The sequence below is a fragment of the Neovison vison genome, chromosome 8, assembly GCF_020171115.1.
Source record: "Neovison vison isolate M4711 chromosome 8, ASM_NN_V1, whole genome shotgun sequence".
Classification (NCBI taxonomy): Eukaryota; Metazoa; Chordata; class Mammalia; order Carnivora; family Mustelidae; genus Neogale; species Neogale vison.
Window position 1 is genome coordinate 131,421,111 of NC_058098.1, and position 22,400 is coordinate 131,443,510.

General features: G+C 36.1%; 2 long non-coding RNA genes and 1 other non-coding gene across 4 annotated transcripts in view; all 3 read left to right on the forward strand.

The window, feature by feature from the left end:
* The first annotated feature begins 795 nt into the window (after window positions 1-795).
* LOC122916645 lies at window positions 796-899 on the forward strand. Its single transcript, XR_006386271.1, has one exon. It is a non-coding gene; the product is annotated as a U6 spliceosomal RNA (small nuclear RNA).
* Window positions 900-6,967: 6,068 nt separating this feature from the next.
* LOC122915297 lies at window positions 6,968-11,449 on the forward strand. Its single transcript, XR_006386035.1, has 3 exons — window positions 6,968-7,005; window positions 10,149-10,229; window positions 11,405-11,449. It is a non-coding gene; the product is annotated as an uncharacterized LOC122915297 (long non-coding RNA).
* Window positions 11,450-19,337: 7,888 nt separating this feature from the next.
* Window positions 19,338-22,400, forward strand: part of LOC122915298 — a 158,427-nt gene continuing 155,364 nt past the window's right edge. Inside the window, exon 1 of one of the 2 annotated variants that reach the window (XR_006386037.1) lies at window positions 19,338-19,423. This is a non-coding gene — a long non-coding RNA (uncharacterized LOC122915298). The remainder of the gene's footprint in view (window positions 19,424-22,400) is intronic. The other variant, XR_006386036.1, reaches the window with a different exon arrangement.

Below are 22,400 nucleotides of genomic sequence, written 5' to 3' on the forward strand. Positions count from 1 at the left end.
ACAATACAGTCATATTAAATACTATATTTAAATGATACGATTTGAGCTTCAATGCAATTATTTTATCAAGCACTTTTTAAAGATTTTATTTATTTATTTGACATAGAGAAATCACAAGTAGTCGGAGAGGCAGGCAGAGAGAGAGGGAAGCAGGCTCCCTGCTGAGCAGAGAGCCCGATGAGGGACTCAATCCCAGGACCCTGAGACCATGACCTGAGCCAAAGGCAGCGGCTTAACCCACTGAGCCACCCAGGCGCCCTATCAAGCACTTTTTAAAGAAAATATTTATCATGCTTCAATTTTGCCATCTTGGCTTCAGTGTTACAAAGAATGAACATGTTCCTACATTGCAAAGACTACACATAGGGATTGCATGGTAGCTCTTCATACTCCTCCATTTTCTCATATTTACTTTTTATAGTTCCTTTGTCCTTATATATTTTTCATTTATTTCCACTTTTTTTGTTTTCTTTATGACAATGATTTGCTTTTAAATTCCTCACACAGATACAAAAATTACAAGCACTAATTGCAAAATAATTAAAAATAATTAAATAAAACAGCATGTTTTATGTTGGAAATCTGAATTGTTTTACCTTATCTTATAACCAATTCTACAACATTAGAAAAAATCTATGTGTTGACAATGTAGCTGTTTTTCTGTCATAATAAATTTCAGGATTAAGTCCTATTTTTCTTATTTATTTAATATCTGTGAACATTGATTTTAAATACTAGATATTAGAGTCCTTATAAAAGAAATATATATGTGATTATTAAAAAAATGGATGTCTTGTGCTTGCTTTGGGAGCACATATACTAAAATGGGAATGATATAGAGATTAGTATGGCCATCATGCAAAGATGACATGCGAATTTGTGAAGCAGTCCATATTTTTAAAAAAATGTATGCCCTGACTTATTAATCTTAAAGTGAAATTAAATTCTCCAAATGGTCTATGATAAATCATTAAGATAATCAAGAGGAACAATCTTAAGAAATGTATTATTGAAAATATATTCCCCAATACACAATATACCATGTATGTTTGTCTTATTAATTTAAATATTATGACACACATTTCATTTTCCAGCTCTTAGTTTTATTTTTATTTATTTATTTTTTTTTAAATCTAAAAAAATTTTTTATAAACATATAATGTATTTTTATCCCCAGGGGTACAGGTCTGTGAATCACCAGGTTTACACACTTCACAGCACTCACCAAAGCACATACCCTCCCCAATGTCCATAACCCCACCCCCCTTCTCCCAAACCCCCTCCCCCCAGCAACCCTCAGTTTGTTTTGTGAGATTAAGAGTCACTTATGGTTTGTCTCCCTCCCGATCCCATCTTGTTTCATTGATTCTTCTCCTACCCACTTAAGCCCCCATGTTGCATCACCACTTTCTCATACCAGGGAGATCATATGATAGTTGTCTTTCTCCAATTGACTTATTTCGCTAAGCATGATACGCTCTAGTTCCATCCACGTTGTCACAAATGGCAAGAGTTCATTTCTTTTGATGGCTGCATAGTATTCCATTGTGTATATATACCACCTCTTCTTTATCCATTCATCTGTTGATGGACATCTAGGTTCTTTCCATAGTTTGGCTATTGTGGACATTGCTGCTATAAACATTCAGGTGCACGTGCCATTTTGGATCACTACGTTTGTATCTTTAGGGTAAATACTCAGTAGTGCTATTGCTGGGTCATAGGGCAGTTCTATTTTCAAAATTTTGAGGAATCTCTATGCTGTTTTCCAGAGTGGTTGCACCAGCTTGCATTCCCACCAACAGTGCAGGAGGGTTCCCCTTTCTCCGCATTCTCACCAGCATCTGTCATTTCCTAACTTGTTAATTTTAGCCATTCTGACTGTTGTGAGGTGATATCTCATTGTGGTTTTGATTTGTATTTCCCTGATGCTGAGTGATATGGAGCACTTTTTCATGTGTCTGTTGGCCATCTGGATGTCTTCTTTGAAGAAAGGTCTGTTCATGTCCTCTGCCCATTTCTTGATTGGATTATTTGTTCTTTGGGTGTTGAGTTTGCTAAGTTCTTTATAGATTTTGGACACTAGTCCTTTATCTGATATGTCGTTTGCAAATATCTTCTCCCATTCTGTCAGTTGTCTTTTGGTTTTGTTAACTATTTCCTTTGCTGTGCAAAAGCTTTTGATCTTGATAAAATCCCATTAATTCATTTTTGCCCTTGCTTCTCTTGCCTTTGGCGATGTTCCTAGGAAGATGTTGCTGCGGCTGAGGTCGAAGAGGTTGCTGCCTGTGTTCTCCTCAAGGATTTTGATGGATTCCTTTCTCACATTGAGGTTCTTCATCCATTTTGAGTCTATTTTTGTGTGTGGTGTAAGGAAATGGTCCAATTTCATTTTTCTGCATGTGGCTGTCCAATTTTCCAACACTATTTATTGAAGAGGCTGTCTTTTTTCCATTGGACATCTTTCCTGCTTTGTTGAAGATTAGTTGACCATAGAGTTGAGGGTCTATTTCTGGGGTCTCTATTCTGTTCCATTGATCTATGTGTCTGTTTTTATGCCAGTAACATGCTGTCTTGATGATGACAGCTTTGTAATAGAGCTTGAAGTCTGGAATTGTGATGCCACCAACTTTGGCTTTCTTTTTCAATACCCCTTTGGCTATTCGAGGTCTTTTCTGGTTCCATATAAATTTTAGAATTATTTGTTCCATTTCTTTGAAAAAGATGGATGGTACTTTGATAGGAATTGCATTAAATGTGTAGATTGCTTTAGGTAGCATAGACATTTTCACAATATTTATTCTTCCAATCCAGGAGCATGGAACATTTTTCCATTTCTTTGTGTCTTCCTCAATTTCTTTCATGAGTACTTTATAGTTTTCTGAGTATAGATTCTTAGACTCTTTGGTTAGGTTTATTCCTAGGTATCTTATGGTTTGGGGTGCAATTGTAAATGGGATTGACACCTTAATTTCTCTTTCTTCTGTCTTGTTGTTGGTGTAGAGAAATGCAACTGATTTCTGTGCATTGATTTTATATTCTGACACTTTACTGAATTCCTGTACAAGTTCTAGCAGTTTTGGAGTGGAGTCTTTTGGGTTTTCCACATATAGTATCATATCATCTGCGAAGAGTGATAGTTTGACTTCTTCTTTGCTGATTTGGATGCCTTTAATTTCCTTTTGTTGTCTGATTGCTGAGGCTAGAACTTCTAGTACTATGTTGAATAGCAGTGGTGATAATGGACATCCCTGCCGTGTTCCTGACCTTAGCAGAAAAGCTTTCAGTTTTTCTCCATTGAGAATGATATTTGCGGTGGATTTTTCATAAATGGCTTTAGTAATATTGAGGTATGTGCCCTCTATCCCTACACTTTGAAGAGTTTTGATCAGGAAGGGATGCTGTACTTTGTAAAATGCTTTTTCAGCATCTATTGAGAGTATCCTATGGTTCTTGTTCTTTCTTTTATTGATGTGTTGTATCACATTGATTGATTTGTGGATGTTGAACCAACCTTGCAGCCCTGGAATAAATCCCACTTGGTCATGGTGAATAATCCTTATAATGTACTGTTGAATCCTATTGGCTAGTATTTTGGTGAGAATTTTCGCATCTGTGTTCACAAAGGATATTGGTCTATAGCTCTCTTTTTTGATGGGATCCTTGTCTGGTTTGGGGATCAAGGTGATGCTGGCCTCATAAAATGAGTTTGGAAGTTTTCCTTCCATTCCTATTTTTTGGAACAGTTTCAGGAGAATAGGAATTAGTTCTTCTTTAAATGTTTGGTAGAATTCCCCCGGAAAGCCGTCTGGCCCCGGGCTTTTGTTTGTTTGGAGATTTTTAATGACTGTTTCAATCTCCTTACTGGTTATGGGTCTGTTCAGGCTTTCTATTTCTTCCTGGGTCAGTTGTGGTAGTTTATATGTTTCTAGGAATGCATCCATTTCTTTCAGATTGTCATATTTGTTGGCGTAGAGTTGCTCATAGTATGTTCTTAATAATTGTTTGTATTTCTTTGGTTTTAGGTGTGATCTCTCCTCTTTCATTCATGATTTTATTTATTTGGGTCCTTTCTCTTTTCTTTTTGATAAGTCTGGCCAGGGGTTTATCAATTTTATTAATTCTTTCAAAGAACCAGCTCCTACTTTCATTGATTTGTTCTATTGATTTTTTGGTTTCTATTTCATTGATTTCTGCTCTGATCTTCATGATTTGTCTTTTCCTGCTGGGTTTTTGGGTTTCTTTCTTGTTCTTTCTCCAGCTCCTTTAGGTGTAGGGTTAGGTTGTGTACCTTAGACCTTTCTTGTTTCTTGAGAAAGGCTTGTACCTCTATATATTTTCCTCTCGGGACTGCCTTTGTTGTGTCCCACAGATTTTGAACCATTGGATTTCATTATCATTTGTTTCCATGATTTTTTTTCAATTCTTCTTTAATTTCCCGGTTAACCCATTCATTCTTTAGAAGAATGCTGTTTAGTCTCTATGTATTTGGGTTCTTTCCAAACTTCCTCTTGTGGTTGAGTTCTAGCTTCAGAGCATTGTGGTCTGAAAATATGCAGGGAGTGCTCCCAATCTTTTGATACCGGTTGAGTCCTGATTTAGGACCGAGGGTGTGATCTATTCTGGAGAATGTTCCATGTGCACTAGAGAAGAATGTGTATTCTGTTGCTTTGGGATGAAATGTTCTGAATATATCTGTGATGTCCATCTGGTCCAGTGTGTCATTTAAGGCCTTTATTTCCTTGTTGATCTTTTGCTTGGATAATCTGTCCATTTCAGTGAGGGGAGTGTTAAAGTCCCCTTATATTATTTTATTATTGTTGATGTGTTTCTTTGATTTTGTTATTAATTGGTTTATATAGTTGGCTGCTCCCACATTGGGGGAACAGATATTTAAAATTGTTAGATCTTCTTGTTGGACAGACCCTTTGAGTATGATGTAGTGTCCTTCCTCATCTCTTATTATAGTCTTTGGCTTAAAATCTAAATGATCTGATATAAGGATTGCTACTCCTGCTTTCTTCTGATGTCCATTAGCATGGTAAATTCTTTTCCACCCCCTCACTTTAAATCTGGAGGTGTCTTTGGGCTTAAAATGAGTTTCTTGTAGGCAACATATAGAAGGGTTTTGTTTTTTTATCCATTCTGATACCCTGTGTCTTTTGATTGGGGCATTTAGCCCATTAACATTCAGGGTAACTATTGAGAGATATGAATTTAGTGCCATTGTATTGCCTGTAAGGTGACTGTTCCTGTATATTGTCTCTGTTCCTTTCTGATCTACCACTTGTAGTCTCTCTCTTTGCTTAGAGGACCCCTTTCAATATTTCCTGTAGAGCTGGTGTGGTGTTTGCAAATTATTTCAGTTTTTGTTTGTCCTGGAAGCTTTTAATCTCTCCTTCTATTTTCAATGATAGCCTAGCTGGATATAGTATTCTTGGCTGCATGTTTTTCTCGTTTAGTGCTCTGAATATATCATGCCAGCTCTTTCTGGCCTGCCAGGTCTCTGTGGATAAGTCTGCTGCCAATCTAATATTTTTACCATTGTATGTTACAGACTTCTCTTCCCGGCTGCTTTCAGGATTTTCTCTTTGTCACTAAGACTTGTAAATTTTACTATTAGGTGATGGGGTGTGGGTCTATTCTTATTGATTTTAAGGGGCGTTCTCTGAACCTCCTGAATTTTGATGCCCGTTCCCTTTGCCATATTAGGGAAATTCTCCCCAATAATTCTCTCCAGTATACCTTCTGCTCCCCTCTCTCTTTATTCTTCTTCTGGAATCCCAATTATTTTAATGTTGTTTCATCTTATGGTGTCACTTATCTCTCGAATTCTGCCCTCGTGGTCCAGTAACTGTTTGTCCCTCTTTTGCTCAGCTTCTTTATTCTCTGTCATTTGGTCTTCCATATTGCTAATTCTTTCTTGTGCCTCATTTATCCTAGCAGTGAGAGCCTCCATTTTTGATTGCACCTCATTAATAGCTTTTTTGATTTCAACTTGGTTAGATTTTAGTTCTTTTATTTCTCCAGAAAGGGCTTTTATATCTCTGGAGTGGGTTTCTCTAATATCTTCCATGCCTTTTTCGAGCCAGGCTAGAACCTTGAGAATTGTCATTCTGAACTCTAGATCTGATATATTACCAATGTTTGTATTGATTAGGTCCCTAGCCTTCGGTACTGCCTCTTGTTCTTTTTTTTTGTGGTGAATTTTTCCGCCTTGTCATTTTGTCCAGATAAGAGTATATGAAGGAGCAAGTAAAATACTAAAAGGGTGGCAACAACCCCAGGAAAATATGCTTTAACCAAATCAGAAGAGATCCCAAATCGTGAGGGGGGAGAAAGGGGATAAAAAGAGGTTCAGAAAGAAAGAAAGAAAGAAAAAAAGAAAAGAAAAGGAAAGGATTAAAAAAAGAAAACAAATAAAGGAAAGTATAAAAAAGAAAAAAATATATATATGAGATAAACTAGTTAAAAATGTTAAAAATAAAAGGGTAAAAGTTAAAAATAATTTAGCAGAAAAAGAGAAAAAAATGAAAAAGAAAAAAAAATTAACTGCAAGACTAAAGAATCACAGGGAGAAAGCCATGAGTTCTGTGCTTTGCTTTCTCCTCCTCTGGAATTCTGCTGCTCTCCTTGGTATTGAAACTGCACTCCTCGGTAGGTGAACTTGGTCTTGGCTGGATTTCTTGTTGATCTTCTGGGGGAGGGGCCTGCTGTAGTGATTCTCAAGTGTCTTTGCCCCAGGCGGAATTACACCGCCCTTACCAGGGGCCGGGCTGAGTGATCTGCTCGGCTTTGCTTTCAGGAGCTTTTGTTCCCTGAGCGCTTTCCGTAGAGTTCCGGAGGACGGGAATACAAATGGCGGCCTCCTGGTCTCCGGCCCGGAGGAGCCGAGAGCCCGGGGCCCCGCTCCCCAGTGCGCCCTCAGTGAACAGCTCCTAGTAACTCGTGTCTGCCTGACCTCCGGCCGCGCTCCGAGCTCACCGAGCCTGCGGCCGGTTCAAGGTAACCCCGAGCTGCGAGCTCACTGTCGGCTCTGTCTCTGCAGCCGGCTTTCCCGTTCCAACACCTGCAAACTCTGCGACACTCAGACACCCCCAATCCTTCTGTGACCCTGCGGGACCTGAGGCCACGCCGACCCCACGTGGGCTTCGCCCCGGTTTAGCCTCTGGAGCGATGTCCCTGAGCGGAACAGACTTTTAAAAGTCCTGATTTTGTGCTCCGTTGCTCCGCCACTTGCTGGGAGCCGGCCCCTCCCCCCGGGGTCTATCTTCCTGTCGCTTTGGATTCACTTCTCTGCCTGTCCTACCTTTCAGAAAGTGGTTGTTTTTCTGTTTCCAGAATTGCTGTTCTTCTTCTCTTCGATCTGCTGATGGATTTGCAGGTGTTTGCAATCTTTAGATAAGCTCTCTAGCTGATCTCCTGCTAGCTGAGGTAGTCTCAGCCTGCTACTTCTCCGCCATCTTGACTCCTCCTCCCCAGCTCTTAGTTTTATTGATACAGGATATGGTTGAGTGTTCATTTTTTACAATTAAGTTTTTGGTTTATTAGATGACTAGTAGATGAATTCTTTTTTTTTTTTTCAATTTATTTATTTTCAGGAAAACAGTATTCATTATTTTTTCACCACACCCAGTGCTCCATGCAAGCCATGCCCTCTATAATACCCACCACCTGGTACCCCAACCTCCCACCCCCCCGCCACTTCAAACCCCTCAGATTGTTTTTCAGAGTCCATAGTCTCTCATGGTTCACCTCCCCTTCCAATTTACCCAAAAGCACATACCCTCCCCAATGTCCATAACCCTACCCCCCTGACTAGTAGATGAATTCTTATATATGAAAGATACCTCAAATATTTTATGGGGTTTAAGTTTCTAATTTTTGGATAAAGAGATTTAGGTTCAAGTCTATTTAAAGTCATCATAGAACAAATTAATAACAGAGTCAAGATTGGAAAGTGAGCTTCTCAGGGTATTTGTTCAATGTCATCTGGGGGGGTGGAAACCAGAAAGCCCTCCAAATGGGAGAAGTGGGCCCCAGCCCACATAGATTCAGATCAAGGCTCAGAACTTTGGGTTGGCCCACTCTGCTGGTCCTAGACACTGGAGAGGGATTTAAAGAATTTTCAAACAGGTACTCTAAGGAGAAGGGTCCCATAGAGTTGTGGGGCCAAGGCAGGGGTTCTGCTTGCATGGATTTAAAGACAGTATTGCTCCCATGGCACTTGGAGAACCATACTTAAGCAAACAATGACACAGTTAATAAAAGTTTACACAAAGTGCAGTGGGAACTCAAAGAAAGAAGCAGCTTATTTTGTCTGATAAAAGAATAGGAAGGCTTCTTGAATGGTGTATGATTTGAGGAGGGTCTTCAAAGATGAGTAGGACTTTTTTAGGCTTTCCAACTAGAAAGATCACATCTGTGAAATTCTAGTTATGTTAATAGACTTTGTCTTAATCATTTGGACCACTACAACAAATTACCATAGACTGAGTGGCTTATAAACAAAAGAAATGTATTTCTCATAGTTGTAGAGGCTGGGGAGTCCAAGATCAAGCTATCAGTAGATTTGGTATCTGGTGAGGTGACCCCAGTTCTTACTTCATAGATAGTGGTCTTCTCACTATGTCCTCACATGACAGAAAGAAAAGGGAGCCCTCTGAGGTCTTCTTTACAAGGGAACTAATCTCATTCATGAAGGATTTGCCCTCAAGACCTAATGACTTTCTCAAATCCCCATCACCAAATACCATTCCATGGGGGATTAGGGTTTAACATATATATTTTGGAGAGACACAAACATTCAATCCATAACTGAATGTTTGTTAGATTTGAGAAACAATGAAAATTAAATGTGGCAGGAATGTGTTTGAGTCAGGGATTAGTAAATAAAGACAGACGGGTGAAAGATAAAGAATTCAATATTGGGAATGAATGTGCCTAGAGACAGGGGAGTCCATAATGGAAACCCTAAACTAGAATAAAGGGTGCATTAAGGCATATGGTATGGATGAAGTTGCAGCAGTGAGAGGGTCCAGAACAAGAAGGATCTTGTTTCTTATACAAAAGCAATTATTATCAAACTGAATGTATTTAAACGTCATCTCAAATGGGGGAAAAAAAAATAAACAAAGTTTGCATTTTGGTTGAAATAGAAATAGCCAGAGTCAACTTTATTTGACTCTCAGTCCATTGAATAATGTTTTTGTTTTGTTTTCCTTCCAGGAAAGGGGAGAAGAAAAATAGATAATTGACAGAGTAAATAATGGTACATCTCAAAAACAGTGCTTTCTACAATAAATATGCCTTATGAGTCATGCAATTCTCTAAACATATTTACAAATTTTTGATAATAGCAGAAGACTTGGGGTTAAAGGGTTACATACCAGATGGATAAATACAGGGTTTGTATAAACATAATTTGATATCAAAGGAATCATTTTTTATTTTTACTATCAGTAAAACACATCAGAAAATATCTATAATCTATGTAAACATGCTTGAATTTAATCTCACTCCAAACATTTGCCTCAACTAAAGTTGGTTTTTGTTTAGATCACTGGGTCTTTTTTATTTTTTTTATTTTTTAAAGATTTTTTTAATATATTTTTTAAAGATTTTATTTATTTATTTGAGAGAGAATGAGTGAGAGAGAGCATGAAAGAGAAGGAGGTCAGAGGGAGAAGCGGACTCCCCAAGGAGCTGGGAGCCCGATGCGGGACTCGATCCTGGAAGTCCGGGATCATGACCTGAGCCAAAGGCAGTCGCTCAACCAACTGAGCCACGCAGGCGCCCTAGATCACTGGGTCTTAAATATTCTGTATCAGACAGTTTTCTCAATAGAAAGTAAAGCAAATCTCAGCACAGTACCTGAATTAACAAAGTACTATTAGCTCTAAGGAGATGATTTCCTCTCTGGGCAAACTCGTGGTCTATTATTTATGTTTAATGAAGACTGAGTAAGGAGAGATAAAATTCAATTAGTCTGAGATTTGTTTTAACATAATCTAAGACATGACTGTGGAAAAGAAAGAAGAGATGATTATAAATGAAAAAGGTTGACAAAGTGTTGGTAATTATAGAAAATGGGTGCTGGTAAATGGGCATAAATGTGTTTTTAAAATAAATGTTTCTCTGAGTTCTAGGAGCCACATTAGCAGATTAATCCAACCCAAGGAGAAGATTGTGGGAACCTCAAATCTGCAGCCAACTGGTCAGAAACACAGGTAAAAACCTGGGTTTTCAGTTGGCATCTGAAATGGGGGAGGGCAGTCTTATAGAACTGAGCCTGTGGAATCTGTTGCTATCTCCAGGTAGACAGTATCAGGATTGAGTTAAATTGTAGGATACCCAGCTTGTGTCCAGAGAATTGTTTGTTGTTGGTGTGGGAAAACTATTCATTACTTCCACCAACCCCTCCCCACTGGAATTGGTACTAGAATCTAAAAGACCTCCCAATTTGTGAAGGAGAGTATCACCAATAAAATTTGAAGCTAATTATATATTTAATTCCAATCATATCACCTGCTCCTTAACTAAATAGTTACTACCCTAATTTTTTGTTCATTCTCATGTTTATTAAAATATTGCATTATGTAACTATCTTTAAGTAATTGTTTAATTTAATTTCAAATAAATAATTTCTATTTGATAATTTTAATTTTTAATTTAATTATTAGTTAATAATTAATTAATAATTAATAATTAAAATTTAATTTTCATGTCACTTCTTTTTATTCTGTATGTTAATGTATAAAGCCACAGCTTATTCATTCCATTGCTGTAAAATATTTCATGGTATGAATATTGATATTTATACAGTCTTTGGATAGTGAAGTTATTCTATATGATGAAGCTATGAAAATTCTGCTATGTCTCCTAGAGCATGTGTAGAGAATTATGTCTAGGATATTCCTAGTTGAATCATAGGTATGTATATTTTCAGTCTATCATGTAATGCCAAATTATTTCCCAAAGTATTATAAACAACCAGTTTATATTCTCTACTGCAGTGCATGAGTGTTCCTATTGCTCTACAAACTTGCCAACAAACAATACTTTTTACTAATTGGTACGTAGGTGTGCAATATCTTATTATGTCTTTAATTTATATTTCCTTGATCACTAATTAGGCTAAAAAACTTTTTATTTATTGACCATTCACATATTCTCTGTTGAATAGACTTATTATTATTGCCAATTTTTCTATTAGAATGTTTATCTTTTTCTTATCTATTCATAGTATTTATGACATAAAGCCTTCTTTAATTACATGGGTTGTAGATATCTTCTCATATTTTGTGGTCTTTTCATTTTTTTATGATGTTTTTTGATGAATGGAAGTTCTTATTCATTTATGTGTTCATTGATTCACTGATTTATTTATCTATTCATTAAACAGCCATTTACTGAATATTGGAGCACTTTGGAAAACAAAGCAAAACAAAATCCCTGCTCTTGGTGAGTTTATTCAATAAAGAAAGACAAACAAAAATAGTGCACTAACTAAATTATAGATTATGTTTGAAGCTAATTAAGTATTATAAGAAAAGAATAGAGTAGAAAGATTGGAAGTTGGAGGGGATATCAGTACGCCTCATCGAGAAAGTGAATTTTAAGCAAAGACTTGAAGAAGGCAGGGGATTCATCCTGAGATAACTGGGGGTATAGCATTCCTGGGGGAGAGAAATAGTCCGTTCAAAGGCCTTAAGTGAAAAAAGAAAAAGACCAATGTGTATGGAATTGCATAAGTGGGGAAAAGAGGAGTAAAGTGGGCCAGAAAGGTAAGAATGTACAGAATGGGTAAGATCTTTTAGGCCATTGTATGAGTTCCAACTTTTATTTTGGTTAATAGTCGACTAATAAATTGCAGTGGACAAGGGTTGCTATAACCTTGGCAAGAGATCATAGTGTTTGGATCAGTGGTAGTAGTACAAGTGGTGAGAGATCATTGGATTATGAATTTCTTTTTGTAAAGAATTAACTTAAGAAAAGGAATTTGCATACAGAGTGAGAAGAGAAAAGGCAAGAATAATTCCAAAGATGATTCCAAGATTTTTGACTTGAACAATTGGAAGGATTAATGCATTAATTTATATGTGAGAGGTTTTGGGGGAAGATTCAAGAGTTCATTTTGGACATGATAAGTTTGAGATGATTGTGAAGTTTTCATTGGATTGGATAGTTTTATATGTAATTATGGAGTTTAAAGGAGCAATTTGAGCTGATGATATAAACATAGGAGTTCTTGGCAAAAAGTGTATTTAAAGCTATAAAAGGTAGGCTGCTGGGTGGCTCACTTGGTAAATGTCTGCCTTCAGCTTGGGTCATGGTGTTAGGATCCTGGGATCGAGTCCTGCATATGGCTCCCTTCCTCCACAACTTGTGCTCTCTTTCCCAAATAAGTAAATAAAATCTTAAAAAAGAAAAAGCTATAAAAGGAATGAGACCAATAAAGGAGTGAGAATAGATAGAAAAGAGAAGACTGCAAAAGTTTGAGTCCTTGGGCACAAAATTAAAAGGTCAAGTAGGTAGTGGACTTGTAAAAGATCAACCAGTGAAATATGAGGAAATTCAATAGAATATAATGAAAGAAATAACAAATAAAGGAGAGAGTGATCAACTGTAGCAAATACTGTTGATAAACCCAAAAGAAGAATGGAGATTGATCATTGTGCTTATGAATGTGGAAGTCAATGGTGACTTAGAAAAGAACTGTTTCAGCAGAGTGGTGAAATGAAAAGATAGGAAGAGGTGGTCAGAGGAATGCATAAAACTGAGATTATGAAGAGCTTCAATTGTTAGTAATGAATTCCAGGGCATGATGAAGGGAAAGGAGTGGCTGAGATATCATGAAACACATGATACCTCCTTTTTATAGTTTCCCATGTTTTTTGTCTAGTGATTCCGTGACCTCTGATGACCATTACATAGTCATTATTTCATGAAGCCTTGCAAAATGGTGATCTGTTTAATCTATTACTGCTTTTTTATTTATTAAAAAGAGTTTTTAAAAAATGTATTAGCTCTCTGGTTATCTGATGTATAAATTACATTCTGGAATAAATGCTTGATTCTTTTATTTAACAGATTTCAGTATAATGTGTTTGTTGCCTAGAATCCTCCTTAGGTGGGCTATGAATTTTTGTTTAAATATTATGAACTGATAGATTTTAACTATTTGATATGTTCATTGCAGTTACCCTTTTTGTGCCCAATTTTCCCATCTTTGGCTAATATTGGACCTCCTCTGTTGTTCCTTGAGTCTTTTTGACATGGCCACAGTAGTCTTTACTAGCTTCATTGCTTTCTGATATGACAAGGTGTTCTAAGATCAACATTGATATTTTCTTTCTCAGGTCTCGCTCAGACAATTCTCCAAGTAACCCTTGTCCTTTCAGTGGGAAATAATAATTATAAATCATAATCTTTTTGTTAATTGTAAACATTTATTTCTTATTCTACATATCTACATTTAAAGTCTTCCTGAATATTTTATATATTTGAAAGAGAAAGAGAGTATGTACATATAAGTAGGGGGAGGGGCATAGGGAGAGGGACAAGCAGATCCCAGCTGAGTGGAGAGCAGGTCACAAGAGACTCAAGAGACTCAATCCCAGGATCCCAATATCACTACCTGAACTGAAGTTAGACATTTAACCAACTGAGCCACCTAGGTGCCCCAGAACCTTAAAAGATTCTGATGCAGTTGTTCTGTGAATCACACTTTGTGAGACATTGTACTATGAATTTTGTATTTTTTTTTATTGTACAGACAATAAGGAATTAGCAAGTGGTATCAATCAGGGATATAAACCAATCAGTTTTAAGATTACTCTGGTAATACTATAAAGAGAATGGACTAAAGTGGGAGAAACAGATGGTTAGAAGACTAGAAAGGAAGTTCTTGAAATTGTTCTAATAAAAGATAAGAAAGAGTACGTGGCCACTAGACATTTCTGAGGTAAAATAAGATAAGCCTCTCCCTTATATCCTTTATTGGAAATATCCTTTATTGGTTATAAGGGAGAGGGAGGAGCCAATGATGACTGAAGGTTAGCCCTTTTGTGTTTTGAAAGGTGCTTTGATTTCAGAGATGAATTCTGTTCAGGGGTCAACTTTTCTATATTTAGAATTTTATGTTTTCTTAGGAAATAGGATTTGAATATGCAATGAAAATCATCTTGTGACATTTCTTAAAAGAATATAAAATACACACACACATATAATGGGAAGGTACTTTATGCCCTATCATGTTTGTGTATACTCTAAGCTTGATATTTGGAAGGTAAATGTTATGCAACATCTTTATAAGTGTTTTCCCTTTTGGCATTTGGGAGAACCACAACAGACTTTTTTTTTAAAAAGTAGAGTTAGAAAAAGTCCAATTCATAAAACCAAATGTCATAACAGATCAAAAGCAACTCTGTGACTATGGTTCATGAAGTAAAATCAGGATGATTTTCTGACAGTTTCCAAAATAACCTAATGAAAGAGAAAAAGCGTTCCAAATACAGTTGAGCAGTGAGTAGCAACCTGTAGGACATCAGTTGCTATACTTTTTACTCTAAACCTCTGTCAGAAGGGTGTTTAAAGCCAATCACACTTACTTCAAAAATCATGTGGTCATCTTGCTGTAGGAAAGTCTTCAAATGCAATGATGAATTTGCGATGGTATAAACAACACAAGCTAGCAATCATATCACATACATGGTCTAGGCTTCTCGAAGGAATAATTTTAAAAGTCTTAATTAGAATCTCTTCTAGAATTTACACTGCACACAAATGTGATTGTTTTCCTCCTTTACCTTTTGTTTCCTGGAATGTAGACTTTCTGTAAGTTTTCCATAGCCATTTTCCATTTCAATAGCTCACAAGCCTGTAGGAGACCTAAGTCCTTTAGGAGGCAGTTTTAATTGACACCATGTCATGAACATGTAACTCTATTTTTCATAGGAATTCATAATAAGTGAGGTTCAGAAACTTTAATAGAGAAGTAGGAAACACCTGAATTTTCTACTGCAGATTTTAAAGGCAAAAGATAGATTTTTATTTGCTCAACAAGTTGTGTCAGCTTTAAATTATCAGCATAGGCTACTTTTCAAAAAGCCAGCAATAGATATATTTTTTAAGTTTTCCTTAAGCATTTAGCCAGTCTATTTATAGATTTTCCGTTCTTAGAAAGACCCATAACTCTCTCTGATATGCTTTTTTTTTTCACTTTGTAACTCAGAAGAACCCTCAAATATTGAAGATCTAGTGAGTTTTTTCAACAATGATAATGTCATAAAAGACTAAGTTGCTGCAAGTAAAGAGCCTCAGGTGATAATGATTTTATGCTGAACTGATTTCTAATACGGGGAAGTTCACAACTGGCTGGTTTTGAGTGGAGCTTTGGAGACAGGCATGGGTGTTAGCAGTTGCGGGATCATGTAACCTCTCTTTGTCTCAATTCATTCACCTATAAAATGGAGAGCAAAATGTCTACCTCATAAGGTTCTCTTGAGAATTAAAGGAGATGATATAGGTAAACTTCTTAGTGCACAGTAGAATTTCAATAAAATATATCCACTATACATTAAGCAATTTTCACAGTCTAATTGCATAGTTTGTCATAAAAATAATTTATTCTAGTCTCTATAGGGGTAATCCTCTTCAAAGTCAGTATTGAATGGTTTTTAAAATCAAGATACCAGTTGCTCCATTGTTGTTTGTTGTTAATTGCTTTACTCTGTGGAACCAGTGGATTTAGAGTCAGTTCCTGCCCAGGGTGTCTCATGGTTGCTGGTTTTCAATAGATGCTTTGAATCATGGAATCCCAGTGCATTGAGGGATTTGGGGATTATCTTTCAATTTAACTATCTTTTTGTGTGTATGTGTGATTTTTCACATAAGGATCCTGAAGTACATACTAGGAGAAGACGGTAACATAGATTTTGGAGTCACACCTGAATATAATTCCCAACCCTGTCATTACCTAGCTGTGTATAACTGGGTAAATCACTTTATTTCTCTGAGACTATTTCTTCATCTGAAAAATAGGTAAATGGTTGTAAAATTAAATCAGATATCATATATAAAAAACCTAGCAGAGTGCCTGATGCTGTAGAGTTTAATGTTAGTCCAAAGGAACTTATCCAAGATTACAGTGCTAGTAATGTTAGAAGACTCCTGCTGTAATCCAGATACCTTGATTCCAAGTCTAGCATTGTTCCCATAACCTTAAATGAGAGACATTGTGAGCAAAGAGGTTAGGTCTGCAATAAAGGCATGTATAAAGAATTCTCAGATCACAGAATAATAAAGGCTTGCTTCCACCAAAAATAAATGTAAAAGGCAAACAACAGACAAAATGAGAATAGTTTCAATCTATACAATCTATAAAAGGTTAGTATCCCTTGAAGGTAAGTCTCCAATAAATCAGTAAAGAAAAGACTTTTTGGATAAATGGAACAAGACTATGATTAGAACATATGCAAGAAAAGAAGTCGGTAACGTAGGACTTTACAATAGGACATTTGGGTTCAATGTATTACTGAGTTCAGTGAGACAACTGCTTTTTTCTCACTCTATTTACTAATAGCCCCAAACACCTCTGCCGCCTCACTGCCAGTCAATAGAAAGGTTTAACACAGTGCCTGGCATGCTGTACTTCCTTAATGTTGGATAAATGAATGAATGCTTCCCCAGCTTTTACCTCTTGGTGCCATTCTAGTGGGAAGTCTGCTTCTGGTATGTCTCTGTTGTCCAGAGAGATGCAATTCTGCCGCGGCCACCAGCAGATTCAGTTCCCTGCCAATACGTTGGTGCTGACTTGAGGAAACTCCACTACTCTTCCTACTCCTTCTGTGCACATTTCCCTAGTCCATTCCCCCTTTCCCAAGCTTTTTATAAAATGAAGACACTAGTGCTTCCTTCTGTATTATTTATTTTCTGCTTGGCTGGGGGCTGTGGGTAGAAATCCACAGGAAGATTGCCTGGTTCCCAAATTCTTCAGCAATGATTGTGCCAGCTCTTTCAATGAACGTCTCCAGTTCTGTTACTCTCCAGAGAGCACTCATCCCTCCAGCGTCTTTCCAAAAGAACTGGCAAGGTAATAGCTACCATGTTCTATCTTCTCTGACCTCTTCCTTGAGATCTTTGTGCATTGTTTACAGGTTGGGTTCTCTGTCACACATTTGTTCTTTACTTTTGGTGAATTTTCTTTCAGTGGCTTTATAATCTCTTCTGCAAACTGGCTTTGTCAACATGACCTCTCAGTCTGTTGGACACATCTTGTATATGTTCGTACTAGTCTAGATTTAAGGTTTTTTTCCTGAAGTCACTCATCTCCTATGTAAATGGGAACATAGGTAAAGCTACAGTTTCACCCCATTCACTGAATATTACTGAGTCTCAGCCTAGATGTGGTAATAATAACTACTGGCAGAGTTGTGAGGATTAGTGAGATAACATAACACCAGGCAGATGGTAGGTAGGCTTCTCAGCAATGGAAACCATATCATCAGAGATTGTGAGCAGATTTGCTAGAGCTAAATAGAGGACTCAGTGTTAGAAAAAAAAATAAGATTATGGCAGGCTATCAAGGCAATGACTTAGGCAAAGAGAAAAAAAATACAGGATTACAAAAAAAGGAAGGGAATAGTATTGACAAAGCAAAAGTAAAGCTGTTAGAATTTGGTTGTGAGGTCAGTATAGGAGTCCTTAGACGAATTCAGTGCTGCTGAGTCTACTAAATACTGGGCTAGTGTTTTTTACCATCCTGTGCCAGTGATGGTCTGTGTCCCACTAGCCAATCAGGATGCTATCCTCTTTGTGCATTGATGGTAGGTATGCTTTTATAAGTGTCACACCTAAAACACAAGGATTTAGAGAAATGAACAATAAAAAATTGGTAAGATATAAAAGACAGAAACAAACCACAAAGATCCTGGTTTAGCTATATTAAAACCAAAAGACTTCAAGGCCAAGTGTGTGTGCGTGTATATATGTATATATATGCATATCTCTATGTATGTATGTATGTATATATATGTGTATATATATATATATATATATATAAAATGCCTTTCTGAAGGACTGAACATTTATTGACATATATATCGATATATACATATATATGTATATATATGATATTGATATATATGTATATATCGATATATATGTCAATAAATGTTCAGTCCTTCAGAAAGGCATAATTCTAAACATACATGCTTATAAAAAACATGTTCAAAATATTTAAAACAAAACTTGGTAGGATTCAAGGGAGGAATTAATGTATCATCATAGAGGGAGGCTATAATATATGTCTCTCAGTATATGAGTTCAGACTAAAATATATGAGTAAGGATACACAATATTTAAACATTACAAATAGTACTTTTGACCTAATGGACATAGATGGAATATTGTACATAATAATCAGAAATTATTTTCAAGTACACACAAGATATTTAGGAAAATCGATCACATACTAGACCATAAAGCATGAGTCAATAAATTTTAAGCAAACCACATAATACTAGAAATCAATAATCAAAGCATGTTAGAAAAAATGAATTCAGAAAAAAAGAGATTAAAATAACTCATACATTAAAGAGGTAAACATTATAAGCTAAGTACTCAACTTCAAAATTTAGAAAAACAGAATAAACCCCAAAGAAAGTAAAATAAAGGAACTGCAAATGATGAGGTAAAATTAATAAAAATTGAACATGAAGGTGCAGTAGAGAAAATCCACAAGGAAAATAGTCATTTTTTTGGACAAAAATAAGATGGATAAACAAACATGACAAGATTGACCAATAAAAAGAGAATGATTGTACAAATAAATATCATTAGAATTAAAAGTGATCATAACTCTATATACACTGTAGAAATTAAATACATAATATAAGGATATTATAAAAAACTTCATGCCAATATATTTAAAACCTAGATGGAATAGAAAAAAGAAAAAATTAACTTACCCAGAAAGAAATGGGAAAATCTGAATGTTGCTATAGCAATAGAGAAACACCAGGCCAAAACGGTCACGTCATGATTTCTACTACTCATTGAAGGAAGAAATTATTCCAAAACATCACAAACAACTTCAAAAGGAAGGAAACACAAAATAAAACCAAAGAAAGAATAGCTGGAATTCATTTTGTGAAGCGACAGTTATCTGATAATAGGTAAGAAATCAAGAAACAACAAAGAACAATGGTGATACTCTTATCAGAGACATGCGTAGTACACAGAAGTAAGACCAAACAACAAAAAGGGGGATATATTGTTGTATTTTTTGTTATTGTTATTAAGGAAAATGTCTTTGCCTTTGCTTTTGCTTTTAAGGTAAACACATGCCTTACAAAGTCTCCCAGTGTCCTATTCTAAATTCTCCAAAGTTGATTGTCAGAGAAATGAAGTTCTGTTCAAGGTCAGCATTTTGCCCTTCAAACAACATTCTGAAACATAAGTCTTTTTGTGAATGTCCGTTTTTAATTATTATGTGTCATATGAGTAAATTAATAAAATAATTTATAATATTTATAAGTAGTAAATTAAATTTGGACCTAATTGCTTTGGTGAAAATGTAGCCTCACTGTCCTTTGTAAATTAGCTTGTTCTGGATTTCTCCATTCATTTAGATTCTACTCTTTCAAGTATCAGTTCATGTCTTATCCCTTCCACAATGTTCTCTCCAACTGTTCCAGTTCAAGGATCTTGTCTTCCTGAAAATTATTGTTGTTTTTATTGTTTCTACCAAAGAGATAAGAATAATAAACTGCAATTCAATTTACTGCACTAAATTCACCAGATGATCAATTTGCTCAGCATTGCTAGAGTTTTCTCCCCACAGAGTTTCACTTGACTGAGTATCAGTGTTTCACGGGATTCTTATTATAGAATGCAAACAAGGCTCAAAATTGAAAGGGTGGCCTTTTTCTTAAATCTTTCCCAATTTCTGAAGGCTTACACCCTGAAACTATCTCTGCTTTTCAAAGTGAAATGGCTGTGAAAAACCAGGTTTAGGTGCTTGGCAGTTTTTGGTGAATTGGCTATTTAGCAAACTCTCTTTGGAAACTGATGTTTTGGCTTAGAGCACTCTCCTCCCCATTTCTTTTGTTCCAGATGCAACATTCATCAGGAATCATAAAGATGAATAAGGGATGGGCCTTGTCTTTTGAGAAAAGTCTTTTTCTAGTCCGTCTCTCCAGATCCTAGCATACTATCTAGTATATTGTGAACAGGAAATAGATGTTGAATAAATGAATGGATAAATGAGCAACTTAATGTCTGATGGGGGATCCAGGCCAAAAATAATTATAATATAGTGTTTTATGCAATATTAGATGTATGTCTAAGGCAACTGCTATTGGTGGAAGCATTGGTAGAAGCAAGAATTGGAGACATAAGAGAAGATATTCAAACAAGATCTGCAAGTATACTATGTGTATTTGCAAAAATCATATAAAAAGTAAATAAGGGAGAGAGCTCATTCTCAACAGAAATACTGACTTGAACATGGAAGGGGACCATGAAAATATAATCACAAGTATATTATTTTCTACTGCTGCCTAACACAGAACCACAGTTTAAAATGGCATGACTTTATTTTTTTAAAAGATTTTATTTAAAGAGAGAGAAAGAGAGAGAGAGCGAGCATGAGCAGGGGGAGGGTGAAAGGGACAAGCAGACTCCTCATTAGAGTAGAGAGCCCCAAGTGGGGCTTTATCCCAGGACTCTGAGATCATGACCTGGGGAGAAGTCAGATGCTTAACCAACTGAGCCACCCAGGTGCCCCAAAACATCATGTTATTATTACTTTAGTTTCCATAGACCAGTAGTCTGGACGCAACTAATTTAAATTCTCTGCTCAGAATCTCACGAGACTAATCCAAGTGTCAGTTGGGCTGTGTTCTTTCCGGAGCTTGGGTTACCTTTTCAAGTTCATGTTGTGGTTAGCAAAATTTATCTTCTTATGGTTGAAAGATCAAGACCCTGAAAACCTGGAGGCCCTGCCATGTGTCCTCTTTCATTCACATCGTAGCAACTTGATTCTTCAAGGCCACCCAGAAAGCCTCTCTAGTGCGTGCTAATCAGACAGATTCATCTATTTCACAATAAATCATGGGAGTGATGAATCTCCCCGTCTTTGTCATAAAAAGTAGCCTAGTCACAGGAATGTCATACAATCTCTTTTGGTATATGACATTGCTTTTAGAAGCAAGTCACAGGTCCTGCAGAGGCTCAAGGGAAGGGGGGATTCCACAAGAGTTTGGACACCAGGGGGCAGAAATCCGCGAGGGCCCCCTTCAGCTGTGTTCGCCACAATGAAAAAGAACTAGTTGGTAGTGAGCCAACAGAAAATGAATCTACCGTTTTCAGGGGCGGCAGGAATCAGATCTTGAAACTACTTGGATGCCATGTGTGAAATCCGAAATAAATAGAATTAAAGACACATTAAGGCTTAAAACAAAACAAAACAAAACAAAAAACCAAAGACACACTAAGTCTTATGTATCTTTGGGAAAAAAAGCTTTCTTAAGAAAATTAACAGTATAAATAAGCTTGTACAGAGAATGCGCTAATATGCCTTACATTACTGTAAATGTAGAACTATTACTGAAAATGTAGAGTTATTTCCTTTAGAGAGAGAGAGAGAAAAAAATGTATCATTTTAACTTTCTGCTCGGGTAGCTTAAATTGGTTCACTTCTAAAGTTTTGTTCAAAAAAGGATACACAAACTTTGCACAACCTTTCCTGTCTTTGAGTTATACAACATCAATTTATTTGGAAAAGCTTTTTCTTGCTGATCTGTTGGAGCATTAGAGATCATAAAGATCTGACCTGCCTGTTGACTTTTTTCTTTCATTTCTCTCTTTAAAAAAATAGCTGTAAGGCAACTGTGTCTGCCACCCACTCGTTTTGGAGATACCTTTGCTTTGGGCTTCAAACAGTCAGGTTAAAAGGAATTGCAGTTATATTGGGCTGTTATGTGTTTCATAGAAAAATGCCAAGCAAGAATGAATATCATTTTTTATAATTTGATGAATATGTTAGTCCCTGATAAGGGACTTTCAATGACCCTTCAATAACTAGTGTCTAAATCTTCTTTCCCCTAGTTTTTAAGTGTTGCAAAATGGTATATATATATAGAGAGAGATAGATAGAGAGATGGATATAGATATCTATCATATATAAATATATATATTGACATAGATATCTATATATATAAACATGTATCTATATGTTTGTATAACTATATATAGATATGTAAATATCTATACACATCTCTCTATATATACATCTATATATAGATATATAAAATATATAAATATTTATATAAATATATATGATATGTTATATATATAAAATATATAAATATATAAAACATATATATAACATTATA